Source organism: Lissotriton helveticus, chromosome 9, assembly GCF_964261635.1.
Source record: "Lissotriton helveticus chromosome 9, aLisHel1.1, whole genome shotgun sequence".
In the NCBI taxonomy this organism is placed as follows: domain Eukaryota; kingdom Metazoa; phylum Chordata; class Amphibia; order Caudata; family Salamandridae; genus Lissotriton; species Lissotriton helveticus.
This window is the reverse complement of record NC_136070.1, coordinates 679,607,988-679,615,655: the sequence shown is the minus strand read 5'-3', so window position 1 is coordinate 679,615,655 and position 7,668 is coordinate 679,607,988. Positions and strand designations below refer to the sequence as shown.

At 39.9% G+C, this 7,668-nt stretch overlaps 1 long non-coding RNA gene across 1 annotated transcript; it reads right to left on the bottom strand.

Moving 5' to 3' along the window:
• Positions 1 to 265: 265 nt before the first annotated feature.
• LOC144782925 (uncharacterized) lies at positions 266 to 2,837 on the bottom strand. Its single transcript, XR_013601318.1, has 3 exons — positions 2,745 to 2,837; positions 1,483 to 1,590; positions 266 to 307 (listed from the first exon to the last, which is right to left on the bottom strand). It is a non-coding gene; the product is annotated as an uncharacterized LOC144782925 (long non-coding RNA).
• Between the last annotated feature and the right edge of the window lie 4,831 nt (positions 2,838 to 7,668).

Genomic DNA, 7,668 nt, shown 5'->3' with positions numbered 1-7,668 from the left:
TATTTGAAAGAAGGACACCCACATGCTATAATAAATCAACCACAACTCCTGAGCTAATGGACTGATTTTTTACCTCATGCCATATCATGACTATGTAAGAGGTGATCTGGGGAGCTGAGGAGGAAGCATTAACCACCTTCAACGATCAATCCCACAGTATCAATGAGTGGGATGCATAAGACTCACCACATTTCTGAAAGTTGATGCTTGCTCGTTTATCCACAACAAGTAGCATCTGGCTCAGAGCTGGCACAGATGAAGTATAGTCCTCTTCCAGCATGTAGCTCAAAATCTCTTTCCAAAATTCCTGCAAGAAAGACCGGCAAATGCGTAATTTGTATCATTAGCATTTAATAAGGCTTTATTTCCACAGATAAACAGTCATTCCCGGTGGGAGGGTTTTTGGCACCTAAGGTCATGTGTCATTTTCTAGGTCCACCTCTCCTGGAGATGGGGCTACATTTAATTCTTACCCTTCCTTATACCATTCCTTGCTGATGGTGTCCAAGGCAGATGCCTAGTATTACACTCAAGTAGCACCAACCCTGTTTAATGCTACAATCTGTGTCTCTGCATCCAAGGAGAATGAAGACATTATTTGCAGAAAATGTGTGCAACATTTACTCTCCAAAAACCCTGCAAGTGAGCTGAACTTTGCAAATGATCTCGTTATCTGCTGTTATCTTCATATAATTATCTTTATCAATGTGCCAGAGTATGCAAAGCCATTGTTGGGAATGAAAGACCCTGTTGATGTGAAATATTGGTGACTGATGCATCATGGAGCAGATAGCAAATATTAGATGCAAATTGAGTAGCAATGTTTTGCAATATCACTCATGTACCATTCAGTCTCATTTCAAACTGGTTATTTAGAAGAATGCAAAACCTCCTGCCTCATTAAAATGAATGAGGTAGGATTTGATTAGCAATCTTCGCTGAATGCTGCAAACACTGGGAATGAGGACCGCATGGGACAGCAGAACTCCATCCCAGCAGCAGAGGAAACAGCCTTTACATCGCGTCTCGAACCACGCCGTGCTTAAAAACGTGGTCCAAACCACGAATGCATCTTTACAATGCTTCCTTTTAAAAATGAAAGTCATTACAACAAGTGTTGGACTTTAAATCTAACACTTTCCCTAATTTTGCACAGACTGGAGTTGGAATAGTAAATTGTACAATTCCAAAGTCCAGCGCTTTCCCTAAGGCAAGTCATCATAACAACTTGTGTGGTAAAGGAATGCATTTTAAACACGCATTTGTGGTTCAGACCACATTGTTAAGGCAGGCGTGATGAATGCCTGCATGGTTCCCACATACAACCCTGTAGCAGAGGGAGCTTTACTAAAACATGCTTGTATGTGAGTTGGAGGATAATTAAGATCACCTGGGAAATCAGGACTCGCTGGATATTCTGCAATTTCTATTTTCTACACTCTAGTTAAATGTCCCACCTTGTTCCATATCATTCTCACTTACCTCATCAGTATTTCTATGGCGTAATGCAATTTTATTGAGGAACTGAGAGATTTGAATGCAGATGGTCTCTTCCTCAACATCAGACTCATGATCCATGTGACTAGTACACTGTGAAAATATGGAAAGCAAGAGAAGTAAAGTAACATGTATTTTCACATCATTTTCACTATGTTTTCTCTCCTTACGGAGGGACAAGAGATGTGAGAGTCAAAACATTACAATTTCCTAATCCAAGTTGCAAGCCAAAGAGAATCTCTTGGCTAAAATTCAAATGTGAAAACAAAAACAATCACCTCAAACATGTAAATAAAAAAGTATACATGAGGTTATGCTCTCATGCTCTGTTCTGTATTATTATTCAGTAATTTGGCAGGGAAGGGTATAGCATTCATATACAGCAGATATATTGGTGGACTCACTTATAATATGTAAGTGTCTGATACATGGGACACTACACCTGAGACATTGCACCTCAGGCACCCCAAGGTAGTCTCTCATCCTTACCACAGGGAAAGGGCTGCTCATGCACCCTGCCCCCACCGCTTGATGAGGGAGTATGTGCTATATTATGGGACTTTTTACTCTTAATAAGGACAAAAGAATACCAGGAACTACATTTTTGGGAGACAATGTTGATATGAAATATTGATTTGAAGTATATTTGTGCTACTTTCTGCAGGATTTGGTAGTTTGCCCTGTCAGGCATGTGAACAGTAAAGAAGGGTATGTAACAGGATAATACACTGTCAGTGACATCATTTAAGTGCAGTAGCGGAATGCCCTTGTGCCTTGCCCAATCACCGTAGAAGCTCTGGTAAAGTCTAATGGTCAGTTGCCTTTCATAGGCTGGATTGTGTGGTAGGCCTCTGCACTGCCTGTGAGCACTGCTGTGGATCCTGTGCCATTCCCACGGTGTCTGAGCATTTTAATTTCAGGTGCAAATGTAAGCAGATAGATGGAGCAAGGGAGACCTTTAAAGCGAGGGAGGGTGAAAGACATACTGGGGTGGTAGTGGGGAAACATTAGGCTCAAATGGAGAACATGGAATGTCAAGGCGGGCCTATGGGAACTAAATAGAGGGACACAAGGTCTATATTCCACCACCCGGGGCAAATATGGAGCACTGCAGATCTATATTATATGACATAGGAGCTTCATCGGGGCACAAGGGGGCTAAAAGGTTCCCTTATTTATTTTTGACTGACTACGGTTGCTGTTCCCTAACACATTCACTTAAACAAATATGTACATCTACCACTTACTTTCTCTTTGGTGAGGAGGTTGTACTTTTTGAGCACATATTCAATCACAGCTCTTCCGTTCATATCATAATAACCTTTGGATGTTAAACCGGATATTAAACCTAAAGTAGCAAGAATAACCTATAATAAAAAAAATGGTAAGCATGTTTAGTGAGAATCCCTTTTGGCAAATCCCACATTCTGGTGAGGGAGCAGCAAGGGAGTGTGAGGAAATCATACAATCCCTCCTTCCCTTTTGTTCACAGAGGATAGAAAGATACATTTTGTTATGTGTGGAAAGCTAGTACCTGGATGCAACCTTTATAAAAATATTGGAAAAGGGTTATTAAGACACTCTGAGAAAGAAACTGGAGTCAATTTAATGTAACTGTTTTTACAGAGTGTCTGACCGAAGTGAAATTGAGGAAATATTCAAACATTCCAGGTAGACTACACCTTCAATAGGTGCCTGGGACTTGGTAAAAGATTGCAAAATATGTCCAGGTAGGTTACAATCAACAAAGAACCTCTCAGGACCTGGTATTGATTACAAAAAATGAGACTGAAAAATAGGCTGTGGATTTCACTACTGTGGGAATGAAAACAAGCAATATTAGTCTGTGGGAAGAATGATGGCCTCTTTCTAACTTCACCCGCAGGATATAGCAAACTTACACCATCCCCACTCTGCCATCAGTTAACAAATGGGTTAAAGTACTGAAAGTCCATTATCCCACACCTTGATGTTTGGTTGGTCCATATCACTTTCAAGAAGTCATTTGGTCTCAAGACCGTAAATAGTCACGTTCTCCTATATCCACGTATCAGGGTTAAAATTCACGTCCCTAATATGGCTCTGTATGCTGCATATTTGCACAAGCTGGCCCCAATGGCTTCAACCACCAAAGAATACATCCATGTTTGATTTCTGTGATTCTAACGTTCCTCACAGAGTCCTGTCTCTCATGTTTCTGGTTTAGTCTGTCAAGTATCTAAAGTCAACTGGATTTATATCATGAGGTTAAAAATGACAAAAACATTACACCCCCCAAAGAGAATACATTAGAGAGCCAGTTATGGAAATACAGGTTTTGTTGATTATCAAAAGAAAATTACTTTTGCGATTTTCTTTTATGCCTATGTCCTGTACTTTCTTACATGCTGACCATGGTGATGCTGTTATTGAAGTTACCTGCACATTGTGGACGTATATGGTGTCAAGAAAGTTACATATATTCCAATCTCTACAGACAATACATCTTTTATATCACAATTTGACTTTTCAAATGTGCACACTGAATATTATTCTGCACTATTGATCCACGTTTGGTGAGATTTTGCTGAGACATAGCCCAAATAACATTCTTGGAAGAGACCTTTGACTCATCAACAAAATATCTTACTCCCCGGTTGTTAAAGGTTTGAGCAGATATTATTATTCTAAACTTCAAACCCCCTGATTTGATTATCAACACTCTCCTCTTCAGAGAAGGGTGTTACAGACCAACTCAATGTGAAATACAGACCAAACACGTGGACAGCACAAAAGAATTGTTTCTTAACACAGATTTATTCAACAATTAGGGACCAGCGCATAGGACAGGAAAACTGGGATATGCCCACTTGGACAGGGAAACAATGGAACACAGGATGCACTGAACAGACACACATAAATGGAGGTTCCAGGACCCACGACTCCAGGAAGATTTGCCTTGGAGAAAATCAACAGACTGTGGTATGCATACCACTGCTATGAGTCCTTGTAAGTAGAGAATACTGCACTATCCAAAAAGTGCAAAACTTTAATTAGATTGAGGTTTTGGGCATGAAACTGCTTTAACACAGATTGCTTCACACATAATAGCTTGATGGTACCTTGCGATTGTCATCCTCAAGCACGTGACAGACAGCATCCAGATAAGAGGCTCCTTCTGAATCTATGAAATAAAGCCATACACCAAATGTTTATAACACACAGATATTGTCTTTTTTCTAGTAAGATCAAGATTAATAGATAAGTAGAGGAAGTTTCCGCTATCAACTGTGCTGACCACCCTGAGGGTCCTGTCTTTTAGTTTTAGTTTGCGAGTCTGTGACTGTGAGTCCCATGGGCCTATCAATGCTTTCCTGTTCCACTGTACATGTCTGTGTCATCATGTCCCACTGAGCGTGTATTTGTCTTCCTGCTCCACATTTTATGTCCCTTTTTATTCCTGTCCAGTATCTATGTCAGGATCTCTGTTCACAGTGTCCATGTCCCATTAATGGCTCACAATGGGAACAATTAACGGAAAAGACAGAGGTGGCATTGTTTGACCACTACTTTATTTTTTCACCACAATTCATGTTATTGAAGATGATGGAAGGGAGGCTTGATCTTAAATTACAGTGCTCTACCAGAAACTATTTGCAGTTAATATAGCTGAGGAATATGAAATTGAACTGATTTGCTCAGAGCTGCACCATATTGGTTAAGTAAGGGAGTACGTTGGGACTATAATTAAGGGCTCCAGATTCCATGAGACGAATATTAGTCCTTTAACTATTCTCCATGTCTACCTAAATCACACACTGCCACCTACCCACTGACAGTCTTACCAGTTTCAGCAAGAAGCTTGCAGAGCAGCTGTATTGTTACTGCACGGGACTCTGCACCCATCTGGATCAAGCTACTTTCAAAATATTTAAGGACCTCACTAGAGTGAGAATGGGCTGCAAGAGTAAAGTGAAGAGAAAAAATAGACATAAACGAAAAATAACACAACATAAAATCATGCAAGGAGAAACTCAATGCAGGGGAGCAGGTCATCAAGGCCAAATATACAGATATTATTCAACTCATATCCAGGAGGTACGATATCAATGGTCTACAACATTTAATGATGATCTTACGAGCGTATAGTACTCATTTGATTACTATAGCTGTATATAGTAAAGTGGACTCCATGTTCCAGTAAAAGTCAACCAATGCACTGGGAAGGGAGATAAAAACTCAAGCAATATTAGGTTTTAGGAAGATCAAGTTATATGTAGGGCAGTGAACAGAAACTAATGTTTCTGAGGACCTGATCCCTAGTAAAGACCATAATATACTTGCAGTATCACAAATATAAACATACATGCAATTTTTGACCAACTTACCCAGTGACAGGATAATGGCTGTGGACACCTTGAGTGGCTCTTCCCTTTCATCGGAAACTCCCCTTGAGGGTGTGCAGATCTGTCAATAACAAAGCAATAATAAACAATAATGGAAGCTAGGCTATCTGAAAGCCAATCCCGTATATCCAGACAGCAAATAACTTTCAGTCGGGGAATGACAGCATAAGAGTTTGTGAGGCATTGTAGGGCCATGATCCATACAGCGCTACAGCAAATTCAATTGCGTGGAAAACAGCATTATCTGTGAGTCCAATATTGGTGGAATGAGTAATGAATTTCCTTCAATTGATGTTATTAATCAGATGTATATGATATATACTATTTAATATTAAACCTATCGATTTATGATATGTGATGTTTTTAAACCTCTTTGTATCAACCGTATAAGCATTGGGTTTCCTGTTGTTGGGAATGTCACAGAGAGTCCAGTAAATGTTATATAGAAAAGTCTAGCTGGACAATTGATCCTCTGAGATAAGCTTTGTTAGCGATTATGTCTCTGTTGTAAACCATTGTTATTTGGTAAGACGTTTCTCTTTCAGGTCGGTATCCTTCTCTGTTACCTATTATGAGAGTCATAGTTGCAGAGAGGTGGATTTATGGGTGGCTCCTGCCTAGTACCTCACTAAGCTGACAGGTCTGACATGGTTTTTGCAATAATCCTCTTTCTTTGCATTCTTGATGATAATTGGTTCATGTTGATGAGACTCTGTGTGTTGGTCTGGCATGAATCACACTGAAATTTGTCATGTGTCGGAAAAATGTTTAAAAATTATATAGTGGGAAGGAAAAGTACAAGGCCATTAGAACTTTCACCATCTCTGACTACAGGATGACCCAAACCAATATAATATGGAAGCTCACATCTGGGTTGCACGCATGAGCAGATTTTCATGTTTCGTTTTGTACATTTACTACCATTTGGTGATCCTGGGTCTACATGTGGGGATCTAGTTCACAGTAGGGAATACCTAGTGGTGAATAAGTGAAGATCCCACACTACCAAGTAGCGGTGTGAAGACAACCTGCTCTGATTGCTTTCGAGAGGCATGACCCCTGGTTACATCGAAAAATGGCATATGCTCTTTTTTCAGTTGCTGAGATTGCACTTAACAAGGCTTTTTATGGATTAAAATTTAATATTTTTCCCAAATGTTCTCCTTTAAAAACACTCTTGCTATAAATGGGAACAATGTAGTTATTTTATTTGTTACAATATGTTACATAGGAAATGACTGTTGTTTCCCACTGAGATACTTTGTATATCCTCATGTATATACTTACCAGGTGATGCAGGGCTGCAAGAACATTTGGTACAGCTCCATTCAGGCCTCTGCAACTCTTAGTAACAGCTGCCTGCATGCATAACTCAAGGGTCTGTAAGGAGATAAGAAAACTGGGGTGAGGCCAAAGGGCAATTTGAGGAAATGGTGATGGCCAGTGGTGAGTTACAAACTTTAAAGTGTAAATTCTGTATGAATGCCAGAGTGAGTTTGTGTCTGAATGAGCTCTCAAGTGTTCTAATTCTTAATAGACATTACCACAAGTACATGTTGACAGATGACCATTCATAGGTTTAATTATTTCTTCACTGGTTTGTCTGTTTTCTTGACTTGCTGTGCTTCACATAGTAGTGTTCTCTGTTGGCATCAGATGTTGGATTGTGGTCTATCAAGGAACCACAACCAAACATATGCAGCATTTACTGGGGCATGCCCTAACACATAGCTCAGAATCACTACTTGTCATTGTAGGCCCTGTATTCCTAGCCACTCTTGCTGAT